Source organism: Bos mutus, chromosome 1 (genome assembly GCF_027580195.1).
Source record: "Bos mutus isolate GX-2022 chromosome 1, NWIPB_WYAK_1.1, whole genome shotgun sequence".
In the NCBI taxonomy this organism is placed as follows: domain Eukaryota; kingdom Metazoa; phylum Chordata; class Mammalia; order Artiodactyla; family Bovidae; genus Bos; species Bos mutus.
Window position 1 is genome coordinate 101,538,949 of NC_091617.1, and position 16,555 is coordinate 101,555,503.

The window sequence follows — 16,555 nt, forward strand, 5'->3', positions numbered from 1 at the left end:
CAGTCACCATCTGCAGTGATTTTGGAGCCCCAAAAAATAAAGTCTGTCACTGTTTCCACTGTTTCCCATCTATTTCCCATGAAGTGATGGGACCAGATGCCATAATCTTGGTTTTCTGAATGTTGAGCTTTAAGCCAATTTTTTCACTCTCCACTTCACTTTCACCAAGAGGCTCTTTAGTTCCTCTTCACTTTCGGCCATAAGGGTGGTATCATCTACATATCTGAAGTTATTGGTATTTCTCCCGGCAGTCTTGATTCCAGTTTGTGCTTCATCCATCGCAGCATTTTTCATGATGTACTCTGCATAAAAGTTGAATAAGCAGGGTGACAACATAGAGCATTGAAGTACTCCTTTCCTTATTTGGAACCAGTCTGTTGTTCTATGTCCAGTTCTAACTGTTGCTTCCTGACCTGAATACAGATTTCTCAAGAGGCAGGTCAGGTGGTCTGGTATTCCCATCTCTTGAAGAATTTTCCACAGTTTATTGTGATCCACACAGTCAAAGGCTTTGGCATAGTCAGTAAAGCAGAAATAGATGTTTTTCTGGAACTCCCTTGAGTTTTTGATGATCCAGCAGATGTTGGCAATTTGAACCCTGTTGTTTACCTGAGCCCAAACTATGGTGGAGGTAATGAAGATAATGATACTCATGGTAAAAGAACCAGCCTCCCAATGCAGGAGACATAATGAGAAGCAGATTCAATCCCTGGGTTGGGAAGACCCTCTGGAGGAGAGCATGAAACCCACTGTAGTAGTCATACCTGGAGAATCCCATGGACAAAGGAACTTGGTAGCCTATTGTCCATAGGTTTGCAAAGAGTTGGACATTACTGAAGCAACTTAGCATGGAGGAGAAATGAAAGGCTCATTGCCACTTCTAGATATTCTACCCCTTGTTTATAAGGTTACTGTAATGTAAAGGTTTGCTCTATTACACTATTTTATCCCCCTTCTTGTAGCTAGTTTCCAACAGTTACCCAGTCTCTCTCACTCATTAAACTTTAGGTACCCCTGACTCATGTTTTTTCTTTCCATTCAGAGTTCTGCTGTTTTTCTAGGTTGTCCTTAAGGATGCATATCCAGCACCCAGTCTCCAAGGTCTGTAACTTCTCAATTCCAGTGCAGTGTTCTTTGACTAATCTAAATCTACACTCTAGACTCTAACTCCAGGCTTGAATCTTAAAACTATTATTGATAACATTCTATGCTTCCAACTTATTTGTCCATATATGATGCTGTTAAAGTGCTGCACTCAATATGCCAGCAAATTTGGAAAACTCAGCAGTGGCCACAGGACTGGAAAACGTCAGTTTTCATTCCAATCCCAAAGAAAGGCAATGCCAAAGAATGCTCAAACTACCGCACAATTGCACTCATCTCATATGCTAGTAAAGTAATGCTCAAAATTCTCCAAGCCAGGCCTCAGCAATAGGTGAACCGTGAACTTCCTGATATTCAAGCTGGTTTTAAAAAAGGCAGAAGAACCAGAGATCAAATTGCCAACATCTGCTGGATCATGGAAAAAGCAAGAGAGTTCCAGAAAAACATCTATTTCTGCATTATTGACTATGCCAAAGCCATTGACTGTGTGGATCACAATAAACTGTGGGAAATTCTGAAAGAGATGGGAATACCAGACCACCTGATCTGCCTCTTGAGAAATTTGAACGCAGGTCAGGAAGCAACAGTTAGAACTGGACATGGAACAGCAGACTGGTTCCAAATTGGGAAAGGAGTACATCAAGGCTGTATATTGTCACCTTGCTTATTTAACTTATATGCAGAGTACATCATGAAAAACGCTGGACTGGAAGAAGCACAAGCTGGAATCAAGATTTCTGGGAGCAATATCAATAACTTCAGATATGTAGATGACACCACCCTTATGGCAGAAAGTGAAGAGGAACTCAAAAGCCTCTTGATGAAAGTGAAAGTGGAGAGTGAAAAAGTTGGCTTAAAGCTCAACATTCAGAAAATGAAGATCATGGCATCCGGTCCCATCACTTCATGGGAAATAGATGGGGAAACAGTGGCAAAAATGTTAGACTTTATTTTTTGGGGGCTCCAAAATCACTGCAGATGTTGACTGCAGCCATGAAATTAAAAGACGTTTACTCCTTGGAAGGAAAGTTACGACCAACCTAGATAGCATATTCAAAAGCAGAGACATTACTTTGCCAAAAAGGTTCGTCTAGTCAAGGCTATGGTTTTTCCTGTGGTCATGTATGGATGTGAGAGTTGGACTGTGAAGAAGGTTGAGCGCTGAAGAATTGATGCTTTTGAACTGTGGTGTTGGAGAAGACTCTTGAGAGTCCCTTAGACTGCAAGGAGATTCAACCAGTCCATTCTGAAGGAGATCAGCCCTGGGATTTCTTTGGAAGGAATGATGCTGAAGCTGAAACTCCAATACTTTGGCCACCTGATGTGAAGAGTTGACTCATTGGAAAAGACTCTGATGCTGGGAGGGATTGGGGACAGGAGGAGAAGGGGATGACAGAGGATGAGATGGCTGGATGGCATCACTGACTCGTTGGACGTGAGTCTGAGTGAACTCCGGGAGTTGGTGATAGACAGGGAGGCCTGGCGTGCTGCGATTCATGGGGTCGCAAAGAGTCGGACACGACTGAGCAGCTGAACTGAACTGATTTCATTTTGATGTAAACCACCGTCAATCTGGAATATTCCCCACTTAGCTGAGTAACTGTTAAGCATCTAACAGTTCAAGGTCACATTCAAGGTCACTTTGGATGGATCTGTTCCCAGTATAAATCATTCTGCTACACTCTGCAAGCATTCTTTACCTTCTGTCTTAGATCTTATTATAACTATTACACATTTAGGGGTATGTTTTTTAGCATAATCTCTTCAATAATGTTTAAACTTAATGTTTAAAATGATTATATTTTCACCATGAAGAAACTTGTTAAGTTTGTGTCCCAGGCAGAGAAGTTGTTGCTGTTAATAACTGATAAAGAATAGACCTGGGTTGGAGACAGAAGAGAAAAAATAACCATAAATTGAGATATTTCTTTCTCTGTTCAAAGAGATTTCTTCCTGGTAACATTTTCAAATATGTATCTCTCTGGAAGAAATAGCAGGCTGCACACCACCGCATCATCAAGACTCTGAAGACAGAATCCCTGAGTGCAAAATCTGGCTCTCCACAGACCAGTTGGTTATACTTGGGCAAAACACCCTGATGCCTCCTGTGTAAAATATACATAATAATAGAAATTGTTTAGTTTTTGTGAGAGTTAAATTAGCTAAGTGCTTAGAATGTTACCCGTCAAAATAAACTGCATCCCTTTTTCTCATGTTTACGTGGTTGCTCTGAAAAATGCAATATGCACACATTGTTTGTGGAATAATTAGAGTTAATATTGTAGTCCTTAAAAATAGAAACTTTGAAACTATATGGGTCTACTCATGACCTGCTCAACATTTATGCTCTAAATGTCAAAAATATTATACCAACACAATAAAATGTCCTAAGATATCAATATTTACCAAATAAAATGCAGAGTGGTCAGTTAAGTTTCAACTCAAAACACACAGCAAATAATTTTCAATGTAAATACACTCCACCCTATATCTGAAATATATTTATACTTAAATTATTTATTTTTCTAAAATTCAAATCAACTCCATATTTTAACTATTAATCTAATAAACTTCCCAATAAAGTATTATATTTTTTTATTTAGTCTTACTATTTTAAAGAAGTTGAGAGGGAAAAAAATAGTCTTGTATTTATCAAGATCACATTCACTGCTTTTCATTCCTACCTGAATATACAAGTTTCTATTGATATCATTTCTCAACCTGAAGACTTCTTTTATTCTTTGAGTCTGTAGATATTATGTTTTATTAGTTGCTTTTAGTAAATATCTTCAGTTTTTTCTCCCTGTGACAATGATGTGACTTGTATGAAAACCTAAGTTAAATAATTTCCCCTAAGTATTGTGTTTTAGACCAAATAATGTGCTCTCTGTCCTATATTCATATGTTGACAACTTCACCTCCATGTGATAGTATTAGGAGGTGTGGCATTTGATTTAATGACTAGGGCAGAGTCTTTATAAATGGGATCAGTGCCCATATAAAAAGAGATTCTGGAGATCTCTTTTGAGAGGAATACTTTCATACAAAAAATTTTACTGCTTCTTGCATTTTATATAAACTACAAAACTGACACACAAAGCTCAAGACCTCGCTTGAATATGTATTTTCCCTTCTTTTACACCTCATGTTTCTTCTCCATTTTTAGAAAAAGGATCTTAGAGTTTCTATACTCGATGTATCCTATTATTCTACTTTATTTTTATTATTTTTCTAATTTAAACCACTCAATCAGGATTTTGCCTCTACTATTCCTATTGTAAATTCTTTTTAAAGTTGCTACTAAGTTTTTTACTGGGAAATTCAATGATCAAATCTCAATTTTCACCTGACTTAAACTATCAAGAGTTTTTTGACACCACTGATCTCTCTAACTTCTTTGAAATAAAGTAGGCTTGGCACAAGGTATTCAGGTGAATTCTGTGAAATACATGCAGTAGAAGCTTTAATATGCAGAATTAAGCTTTTGCATCTCCAAACATATACTTCTCATGAAAGGGATTTAATGATATAATTAAAATAAATATGTGGATGATTCATATATAATGTGATCTTTTCACATTTATGAAATTTGAGAGAAGTATGATAATAAGAGAAAAAGAAAGGTAACTAGGAAATATGAGAATGTACATCCTACAAGGCAAATCAGAAGTTGTGGTCTTTTTGCCCATGATAAATATATTGTGTATAAAATTATCTCATGTTTTTAAAATTATTCAACATCTATATTTTTTACAAAGATTCTATTATAATTTTAGATTATGTGACAAAAAATTAGTCTAGGTTCTAAACTAGATATACCTTTAAGATAAGATAGGCTGATATGGTATAAATAGGTTAGCTAGATTTAAATAGTTAGTCTTAAGGTATTTTCAAGAGTATTATTGTGATACATAAATAAACATATATATTGCTACATTTGCATAAACACAAATCCTTTCCATACACATGGTTAAACTAGACGCAGTGGAAAAACCTCTTAGAAAAATTTAATTATATACATTTAGAAAATAATTACAGAACTACTTCTTTCATTGCTATGGTTTTCAAATTAACTTTTGTTTATAAACATTTTTACAAATTTCAAGAACTCCTTTAGTACACACATTTCCACATTTCCATCATCAACCCTAATTGTATTTAACTCATGAAAATAAAATATGAGTATTATATTTTTATATAAAATACCAAGTTTGCTAACTACTATTATAAATTAAATATATATATGGCATTGAGTGTATATATATACATGTATATATATGTATGTGTAGATGTGTAGTGGAGAAAGATTTCCAAATACATAAACAACAGATTTGCCCTGCTATTGCTTTGAGCCATTTAAAGTATTCTGACTTTGGTTCACATAACTAATGCTATTTATGACTCATAAAAGGAGATTTTTCATAGGAAACTAAAAGTTTAAGGCCACACCCTAAAGATATTAAAATGTGTGCAAAGAATGCCTATTTCAATTTCCATAGCTAAGATCTGAAATATTCTTTCTTTCCCCTGAGTTTATTGTTTAGCTATAAAATATTTGACAGATACAACAATAAAAATGAGAAAGCTGCAATTACTTAAAATTAAGGGTCTTGAAATAATTGATTCTAAAACAGAAGCAGAAACAAAGACTAAACACTCAAACTCTTAAGAGATAGAAAGGTATTGGAATCCAAATGTAATAGTAATATTTCCTGGCTATAATATTAATTTGGTGAAAAGAATATTAAGAGAGAAATAAGAATAAGCATTCTAACCTTGATATAATCTTTAAGTTTATTTTGGAGTGATGACTAGAGAACTTGAGAAGTGACAAAGTTAGTTTACAGACACGTACACAATAGCACTGACTGACACACAAAAAGCAACACACACACACACATAAAACACTTAACGAACCTCAAAGATTTGATTTCTATTATTTAGACCTAGTGATCTTTAGAGTATATGACCTTTTTTACCCCTTTCTTAAGTTTCTCTGACCCATTAGATAAAAGCAACCAGAGTAATTTCTGTTTTAGGCCAAGGTAAAGAAAATGTTCTCACAAAGTCGGACAGAGGTAAAATGGTCTTTTTTGGGAATTAGTGAGTTTTCTCATGTGCATTTTAGCATGGCCCTATCACTTGATTGGGAAATGTAGAAGCATTACAAATACAATGAATAAAAAATTTCACATTTACACAGTTCACACATAAAAAAAGAAATGGAAATTTATGTTTCTGTAACTGAATTCAGTTTAGCTTGTTGGTTTTCTACTTACATTTGGAAATAAAAACATAATGAGCTATGGTAATCATAGTGTGGGGTTTTCCTTATTTCTTCTCTTTCTATACTTCTGCCCAGTGAAGACTTAATTTGCAGTGCTTCATTCATTATGGTAGTATCTAGAGAAATAAGGCACATGTTCATTATGATTCTCTATTTCCTAGAAGACAATGCAAACATACATAATCCTTTCTGGTCTTTGGTCATCAGGAACTTTTGTGAGACCTTCATATCTAGTACTTCTGTTAACATTTTTGCTTTTCTGTTTCCATATCTACTTGACTTCTTCTGCATCATTCTCTTTCCAAACAGGATGCCTCTCCAGATTTACTACCTGGTAGTAAATTGGTAGCCAATTTTTTTCTTTTCTCAGGAGCATAGGAACTATTCAGATGTACTATTATATACCATTCAAGGAGTCCAAACTCTGTGTTTCTATTTTCCAGCTCATATATCTGGTTGTTTTGTTATCTCACTGAATTTCTATTTGACTTGGCATCTCAGGCATCTGTTTTTCAATTGCTCTGACATCAGGCTAGATGTTTAAAGTTCTCTAATCGGCATAAAGTCTCCCAGAATTTTTTTGGGAGGAAGATAAATACACTTTCCTTAGTTAAGGATCCCTAAGCCTGTTGATGCCTGGAAAATCCCATGGACAGAGGAGCCTGGTAGGCTGTAGTCCATGGGGTGGCTAAGAGTCAGGCACGACTGAGCGACTTCACTTTCACTTTTCATTTTCATGCATTGGAGAAGGAAATGGCAACCCACTCCAGTGTTCTTGCCTGGAGAATCCCAGGGACGGGGGAGCCTGGTGAGCTGCCGTCTATGGGGTCACACAGAGTCGGACACGACTGAAGTGACTTAGCAGCAAGCCTGTTCATGTTTTGAATGTCCCCCCTTCCCCCTACCACTTAGGTAGTATAAAAATGGATCACTGACTTCTCTGGAACACTGTCTTATATCTAACTTTATTAATATTTTACTCTTCTTTTTGTTATTGGGCTTTTCCAATCTTGACCCAGAAATTAACTTTATCTTTTCTCTGTGTGATGGAAAAATTAGTTTCACATTTTTATGCATACTTTCTAATTTACTTCTATGTCATATGACTTAAAGTCAGTCAAATAGTGGCCCCAAAGATGCATACAAATCCTACTCCCCAGGGCATGTAAATGCTATCTTATTTGGAGAAAGGATCTTTACAGATATACTTAAGTTAAGAACATTGAAATAAGGATATTACTTAGGATTATTTAGAAAAGTCTTAAGTGCCATCACCAGTATCCTTATAAAAGGAAGGCAGAGGTAGATTAGACAGACACCCAAAGAGAAGGAGCTTCCCAAGTGGTTCATTCGGTAAAGAATCCACCTGCAATGCAGGAGAAACAGGAGACATGGTTTTGATCCCTGGATCAGGACCATCCCCTGGAGGAGGGCATGGGTTGTCATGCCCTCCAGTATTCTTGCCTGGAGAATCCCATGGACAGAGGAGCCTACTGAGCCACAGTCCATGGGGTCACAAATATATGGAAACAACAGAGCATGAACTCACAGCACACAAAGGAGAAGACAGTGGAGGCAGAGAATGGAGTGAGCAACTAATGCAAAGAATCCCAGTGGCCACAACAAACTAAACAGATTTTCTCTTAGAGTCTCTGGAAGAAGCACAGGCCTAATAAAACCTTGGATTCAGACTTCAAGTTTCCAGAGCTGTAAGAGGATGAATTTTTATTGTTTTAAACTGTTTCATTGTAGTAAGTGGTTACAGCATTCACAGGGAACTAATACAGACTGACTTTATCAAGGATTCATTTTTAATAGAGATAGCTGAAGAAAGCATTTTAAGAAAAGTGTGTGTGTATGTATACCTCAAAATTTTCAGGTTCTTCATTAATAAGAGCAAAAACTGTGGTTACTGTTATCAGTTTGGAGATCTATTGAGAAACTCTCTCTATTTTAGGCTGTGTGGTATGAAAAATAATGGCTTCTCAAATATGTCTATATTCAAACCCCAGAACCTCTGAATATGCTATCATATGACAAAGGAGAATGAAGGTGGGAGGTGAAATTAAGGTTGCTCACTAATCAACTGACTTTAAAATAGTGAGATAGTCCTTGGTTATTCCAATGATCTTAATGTAACCACAAAGGTTTTGAAAGATAGAAGAGGGAGGCAGAAGAAGAGTCAGTACCAGAGTGACATACATGAGAAAGATTCAACTGTACATTGCTAGCTTAGAAAGGGATCACAAGCTATGGAATGTAGACAGATCTTCTCACAGATGCTCCAAAAAGAGCACAGCCTTGGTGACTCCTTGATTTTAGTTAAGATCCATTTTGAACTTCTGACCTCCATTAGCGTTAGTCGCTCAGTTGTGTCCAACTCTCTGCACCCCCAAGGACTGTAGCCCACCAGGCTTCTCTGTCCATGGGATTATCCAGGCAAGAATACTGGAGTGGGTTGCCATTCCTTTCTCTAGAGGATTCTTCAGATACCTTTAGATATCCTCACTTAAAGTGGAGCCCATTATTTCTGAAGATTGAAACATTGTAATTTGTAAAGCAAATTTCAATAAGTAATCAGCTAATAATACTCATTCTCTCAATTAGTAATCACTTGATTCAGTGATTTTTCATTCTTGTTTCAATTTTCTTCTATTATACTCACTGTAATTTCCTTTATCCATTTCCACCTAAAATGATTGACCACTAAACTGATTATATAAACATATACATCCTAAGACCATTGTTTATATTTACTGTACAATATCTGGTGCATCTTGTATCAAGCATGCAAAACTAAATAGCCTTTGTGATCTAAATATTTTCCAAATAAAAATGGGACAACTCTCTCCTTAGTATTTAATGACTGGCTAAGTAAATATACATGTTACTGTGTTAAATACCCTTATCTGCATATTCTTTAGGTCTGTATTTGGTTGCTCAAAACATATCAGAGGTGATGGGTAGTGGAATGAATCTCATCCCTTGACTGCCTTCAGCCTTAAGGCCACACACGGCCAAGCTTCTTAATGTAAACATATTAACTGATTGAGAGGTCTATTCTAGTCTGCTTTTAATGCTTATACAAAGCTGACAGCTTTCAATTCATACTAAATAGACAAAAGAATGAAGAAGGAAATGGAAACCACTCCAGTATTCTAGTCTGGAGAATGCCATGGACAGAGGAGCCTGGTGGGCTATAGTCTATGGGGTTACAAAGATTTGGACATGACTGAGCAGCCAACACTTGCAACTTCAAAGACAAAAGAAACATATGAACTGTTATTGTAAAAGAAAAAAAAATAAGGGAAGTAAACAGAGTTTATCTGATTTCTCATCTGTCAAGTTTTCATCCTTATATTACTTCTATTCCCCTCTCTAAGGTGACTAAAAGAAATATATTTTAAAAGTTACTACCAGTGTAATGGGCTTCTCATGTGGCCCTAGTGGTAAAAAACCTGCCTGCCAATGCAGGAAACATAAGAGATGTGTGTCTCATCTCTGGATCAGGAAGATCCCCTGGAGTAGGAAATGACAACCCACTCCAGTATTGTTGCCTGGAGAATTTCTATGGAGAGAGGAGCCTGGCAGGCTGCAGTCCATGGGGCTGCAAAGAGTCAAATGTGACTGAGCACACAGCACACATCAGTAAAACATCACTGTGTAATCGTGGCAGTAAAACATCACTGCTATACCTGCTTTGCAACGCAGGGCTCTTTCAGAAGCAGAGTTTTCTTTAATTACTGACAGGAGGAGCTTCTTTGGACAATAAAGATTTAGTTGGGTAGTGAAAATCAGTGGGATTTTCAGTTATGACTGAAAAAAAAGTAAATATTAAGTACTGGCGATAAATACAAAAGGCTATTGTAACTGAATTAATGTTATATTTTTCTTATAGTTTACACATTAAGAAATCCTCTAGTACAAGTTCCCAAAGAATGACCACAGATTTAATACATATACCAGTTGGTTATCACTAATACCATTTTATTGAATGTACAAAATGACTAAATAGGCTTTGACACAGCAAAAGCATGTGGAGTCACCAGCTTAGCCAAAACACCCCAAGCATAGAGACTCTATTAAGGCCCTGCTGAAACAAATCTGAATTTAATTTAAACTCCACAGGAAAGGGTGTTCTCTGCTCTCCAACTGCTGTTTTTTCCTCAACACCAAGGAGTGGGGCTTTTTATCAGCCACCTGCTCTTCCAAAAACCTGTCTTCACTGAAATGGATATTTTGTCTTTTTATTTTTATGGTTTTTAACAATTGAAGTCTGTGATCCAGAACTGCTGCAGAGATATCACTGAGAAAGAAAAAGGGTAAATCCTTCTTAATATCTCATATCAGTTTAAGCAAGATAGGTAGATTTATGTAGAAATCATTACTTCACACTTTCTGTGTTTGATGTGAGGAGAATGCCTGGATGAGGACACTGATGCTCCAAACTTTGTGTTAAGTATGTCTTTTAATTAATAAATAAATTATTTGGGGGCAGGGGGCATGCAGTGCATAGGATCTTAGTTGCCAGATGAGGGATTGAACTTGTACTCCCTACATTGAAAGGCAGAGTCTTAACCATTGGACCATCAGAAAAGTCCCTGTGAAGTATTTTGAATGAGTGAATGCAATTTCTGGAGGAATTATTTTTCTTTTGATTACTTACTACTCATCACACAAACTATTTTTGAGGCAGATAGCAAAATCACAGATTTTCTCTAAACAAAAATTTTTTTATGTCAAAAACTTCTATACCATTTCTTAAATTGTTGTTCAGTTGCTCAGTCATGCCCGACTCTTTGTGACCCCCTGGACTGCAGCACTCTAGGCTTCCCCATCCTTCACCATCTCCTGGAGCTTGCTCAAACTCATGTCCATTGAGTCAGTGACGCCATTTAACTGTCTTGTCCTTTGTCTTCTTTTCAATCTTCTGCCTTCAATCTTTCCTAGATTCAGAGTCTTTTCTAATGAGTTGGCTCTTCGTATCAGTGTTGGAGCTTCAGCTTCAACCTCACTCCTTCTAATGAATAATCAGAATTGTTTCCTTTAGAATTGACTGGTTTGATCTCTTTGCAGTCCAAGGGGCTTAGAATAGACTCAAGAAGACTAAATGCTACGGTTCCATGGGCTCAATCAAGGTAGTATTTAAAGCATTACTTCAAAAATATCCTCTTGTTTATATTATTTTTATATACTTTGGTCACTAAAGTCATTTTAGATGACAAAAAGGTGAGAAGTTAGGGGAAGCTGTGATCTTTTGGAAAATAATCTGGACTGGGAATCCATTCTGGTTTCATCACTTATAAGTTTGCTCTTTTCATCTACACAGAATCCTCTTTGTTTAATGTTCAAATTGGAAAACTTATTAGATATTTTAAGCATAAGCATCACATCTTGAAACATTATGAGTTGTATTTTCCCCAAGGAAATTTTCAATTTGTCTTAGTAACTTATCTTTTCTGTGTATTTTAGACTCAACAGACATTTTGTACTGTTTATGATCAATAAACATTTCTGAATGAATTAAATATTATGCTTACTAAGAACTTTGGAAGAATAAAAAGTTGAATAAAAATTAATTCCAGCATTCAATATCATTTTAATATAAAATTGTGGGTAACTAAAAGAAGTGCCATTTAAGAATATCAACGATTGAAGCAGAAAAGGCAAATAAGAGAACTGTGGTGAGTGTGAACATGTGGAAAATTATCTCCAAATTTCTGAAGGTGATTCTAGATGCCTGCAGAAGTATTTTCATTGAGTAGTGAGAAAAAGATCCTTTGTTTTTACTTCTCTTACTGGTATTTATTTGCTTTTATTTGTTGTCAATTTATCATCAACATGCTAACAGTTTATATATATTTTATTTCTTTTCATAAAAATTTAATGGGCGAATGAAAATGTAGAGCCATAAAAAGAGAAAAGATTTTTTCCTAAATTAGCTCAGAGTTACTCATTAAATAGCCTCAATGTTGATGGCCAATTTCCCACTCCATCCCTAGGTCTGATTTAATTTTTCTGGCACTGAATATTAGCACATAAAAATATCTTCCAGGGCTTCCAGTGTAATCTGGGGTTAAGAAGCACCGTAGTTCATGGTACATTGGTTGTTTCTCTAGCTATTAAAAAATGAGGACTATTCTAAAATAAAGATAAGAGAAAGTGTTTACTTTTATTTCTAAAGCACATTTGTATCTGACATAACTAAAAATCTTAATGTTGTCAAAGCCAAAAGCCCTCTAGATTCACAATTTTTCATAAGAGAAATCTGAGGTGCACAGTCTCATCATAATCTTCTTCAGCGTTTATGGAGGGCTCACCATGAGTGAGGAACTGTTCTAGGAACTTTGTATTTTAACTGATGTAATATCCAGAATTGAGCTATGAGACTACCCATCATACATATGAAGAAACTGAGGAAGAAACATGAAGGTTATATAGCTCATTCAATGTCACACATACATTATATAGCGGATTTAGAATTCCTTTTCAGACTTTCTAGCTCCAGAACCCACTCTCTGAGTTATGGAGCTTTTTTTCATAGCCTTATGATTCTCCTGACTCCTTTCATCATTTTATTTCCCCTGCATGGTGCTGTCTCTTTCTCTGGAAGATTAAAAGAAATGTTTTCCTCTAGAAGTTCCAGAGGTGATACAAGCATGTGTGTACAAAAGAACTCTTCATAAAAAGTGAGCAGATAAATGAGTAAGTTGCTATATGAGGTTGCTTTTTTTGAGAAATGGAATAATAGGCAAGTCTTTTTAATATAATTTTTTATTTGAGTAAATACAATTCAGTCCATAACAGAGATGACACTAAAAATATCATACAATTGGTAGATCATTGCAATAACCAGTCAGGATGGAGGACAAAGGTGACTATAACAGGATGATGACTGCCTCAGTAAAGTCCCTACAACTGATAAAAACTGATTTTTATTCTAAATAAGTTTATTGGCTGTTTTGGCCTCATTAGCCATACTTAAAAGATATCAAGTCAGATACACAGAAACATAGCTCAATGGTAATAACTGTTAACAGTTCTCAGTTGACTATTGTTTCAGTCTACAGGTAATAGGCGTAGTCATCACAAACTATTACTCTTGACAAAAAGTCAGCTCCTTCAATGTGCTTTAAATGAAATGTATACAATAAGAAATCTCTAATTTCTTTTCATTAGCTTAATATCCAACTTTCCAATTAAAAGTAACCTTTTCCTACTACTGATACAGCTTAAACTGTTATTATCTCTCAGAATGGGCTTAACAATTTTCCTTTTCTTGATTTTAACATGACCTCTTCATCAAACTTAATGCATTTTCTGTTTAAGTTTTCAACAAAATGTGCTAACATTTATTTGCAAGGTTAAGAAATGTCTCACACTTAAGAAAATACAAAAATATCTATGCAACTGTTTAAATATCTTCAAACTTTTTAAACAAAGTGATGTTTCAGCTGAGAGTTTAATATTATGTCTTCACTAATTATATTACATTTTCCATGAATCCTACCTTGCAATGCTTCCTTATCAGATTTTAATAAAAGTTTAAATTCTATCTTCACAGAGAGTACTGGATTTCCAAATAATTTTTTAAAATTTAGATTTGCAAAAGTCTTTTTTCCAAAAATAATTTGCCATTAAAATGGCTTTTTAACATCTAACTCAAAACAGACTGCCAGAGGAGAGAATAAAGCTATGATATATACTAAAAAAAGTAATCATCTCTTGTTGAACCACTGACATAGGCCACTAAACTTGGGCCATGCCTGTTAAAAGCAATGTCTATCAAGGAAGATCACCTGAATTTTAAGTACTGCCCTTGCAATCATCAGCTGTGTATGCTGGGAAATATACTTCATGGCAAATAGAAGGGGGAAAAGTGGAAACAATGACATATTTTATTGTCTTGGGCTCCAAAATCACTGCCTACAGTGACTACAGCCATGAAATTAAAAGATGCTTGCTCTTTGGAAGGAAAATTATGACAAACCTAGACAACATATTAAAAAGCAGAGACATTACTTTGCTAACAAAGGTTTGTATAGTCAAAGCTATGGTTTTTCCAGTAGTCATGTACAGATGTGAGAGTTGGAACATAAAGAAGACTGAGTGCTGAAGAATTGATGCTTTACAATTATGGTGCTGGAGAAGACTCTTGAGAGTCTCTTGGACAACAAGGAATTCAAATCAGTCAATTTTAAAGGAAATCAACCCTGAATATTTATTGGAAGAACTGACGCTGAAGCTGAAGCTCAAATACTTTGGCCACTTGATATGAAGCGGAAAAGACTGACTCATTGGAAAGGACCCTGATGCGAGGAAAGATTGAGAGCGAGAGGAGAAGCCGGTGACAGAGGATGAGATGGTTGGATGGCATCACCAACACAATGGACATGATTTTCAGCAAACTCTGGGAGACAGGGAAGGCCAGGGAAACCTGGCATGCTGCCATCCACGGGATCACAAAGAGATGGACATGTGTTAGCCACTGGACAACAAAATGCTGGGAAGTATTGTCTCCCTCATAAAAGAACTTGGCATAAGAAGAGAGGACCTCTTTTGGGGACACTTTTGTGATAGGATGTGTCAGTTTTTGTGACAATGGTGAAAACCTGAAGACAAACCAAAAACAAACTATTTTAACCAAATATCCATCTCATTTCCTGATTACCAAAAAGTGAAATCTCACAATCACCTTTAAAGGCAAGGCAAGAGAGGAAAATGTGTTTGGTTCATTTTAATCTTGGTGGCTCAGAGGTTAAAGCATCTGCCTGCATCTGCCTGCAATGCGGGACACCTGGGTTTGATCCCTGGCTTGGGAAAATCCCCTGGAGAAGGAAATGGCAACCCACTCCAATATTCTTGCCTGGAGAATCTGGTGGAAGGAGGAGCCTGGTGGGCTACAGTCCACGGGGTTGCAAAGAGTCGGACACGACTGAGCAGCTTCACTTTCAATCAGATATTGAGGTCTTGTCAGGTAGGTCAGTGGTAAAGAATCCATCTGCCAACGCAGCAGATGTAAATGTGATCCTTGTGTTGGAAAGAGCCCCTGGAAAAGGAAATGGCAGCCCACTCCAGTATTCTTGGCTAGGAAATCCCATGGACAGAGGAGCCTGGTGAACTACAGTCCATGAGGTCGCAAAAGAGTCAGACAAAACTTAGTGACTAAATGACAACACTTATGTATTGAACAGTTGCCATGTACCAGACACTATGGTGTGTGGTTGGAAATGTTACTTTCTTAGTCCACATAGCAGCCAAGCAAAGGAGGCACCATTATTATTGTTTTACTTTGTCCCTATGAATCTTTAAAAAAAAGACATATTATCATTTTGAAATCTGGAACTTAGTCTGCTATTTTTACCTGTAATACCTATTTTACCTATAATGCTATTTTTACCTATAACTCCCCAAACTGCCAAATTTTATATCCTCATTTTTAGTGTAAATCATATGGTTGCTATGGCACCCCACTCCAGTACTCTTGCCTGGAAAATCCCATGGATGGAGGAGCCTTGTAGGCTGCAGTCCATGGGGTCGCTAAGAGTTGGAAACGACTGAGCGACTTCACTTTCACTTTTCACTTTCATGCATTGGAGAAGGAAATGGCAACCCACTCCAGTGTTCTTGCCTGGAGAATCCCAGGGATGGCGGTGCCTGGTGGGCTGCCGTCTATGGGGTCACACAGGGTCGGACATGACTGAAGCAACTTAGCAGCTACATTATATGCTACTGGAGGTGACTACTCATTTATGGTCTTTATGAGTGGCATGGGACTTTAGCTCTACTACCTGCAATGTCTCAATTAGAATATACCTTTCTTGGAAAGAGAGAAAGAAAGGGTTAGGGAAAAGAGGCAGAATAGATTGGGAACTATTTTAAAAAAAAATTATTGATTCAATTAAACTTCTGTCTAATTTTGCTTAGGGTGAGCCTTGAATAAAGCCATCAGCAATGAAAACCATTAAGAGTAGTCTGAATTATCCTAATAAATATTTTAAAATACAGGAAATAGTGAAGATCATATAAAATTCATACAGTATTTGGAGTTCAGTAATTATAAATTGATTTGTCCTTTGAGATTAAAGCTTAGTTTTCATATATATTTCAGATTACTGTACCTATTAATAAAAAATCTTAATTTTATGACATTTAACAGAAAAA